Source organism: Octopus bimaculoides, chromosome 6 (assembly GCF_001194135.2).
Source record: "Octopus bimaculoides isolate UCB-OBI-ISO-001 chromosome 6, ASM119413v2, whole genome shotgun sequence".
In the NCBI taxonomy this organism is placed as follows: domain Eukaryota; kingdom Metazoa; phylum Mollusca; class Cephalopoda; order Octopoda; family Octopodidae; genus Octopus; species Octopus bimaculoides.
In genome coordinates this window covers 71,084,874-71,085,294 of record NC_068986.1, presented here as the reverse complement: position 1 = coordinate 71,085,294, position 421 = coordinate 71,084,874, and the positions used below count along the sequence as shown (strand labels likewise).

Here is a 421-nt window from a genome sequence, read left to right as displayed (position 1 = left end):
CGACACACACACAACACACACACAACACACACACACAACACACACACACAACACACACACACAACACACACACACAACACACACACACAGAGTTAGTTAATAGAATCATAGCGACAGGAGGAGTAATAAATGACATAATAGTTGGTTGTAGTTGAGAAAATGATATGTAATAGTTAATACATATTGTAATGAGCATTTTCATTAAATGCTATTCAAGCTGTTTGTTAGCTGAGTAAGTATTCTGCTTGATTGTTTGTTTTGTTGGTTTGTTTGTGTTGTTTATTTGTTTTTGCATTAATCACTAGAGTATTCGCTAACTTAAAAATTTATAACAAAATGTTCACCACAATTGCTACCATTATATTAATACACTAGAGTCTTAACCATCATATGACGGCCAACACTCTGGTACATTGTGTGT

General features: G+C 34.0%; 1 protein-coding gene across 1 annotated transcript in view; it reads left to right on the top strand.

Annotated features, from left to right (window-relative positions):
* The window catches only part of LOC106873400 (glutamate receptor ionotropic, kainate 2), a 53,519-nt gene that overhangs the window by 45,317 nt on the left and 7,781 nt on the right, over positions 1 to 421 (top strand). The gene's annotated exons all lie outside the window — the stretch shown is intronic.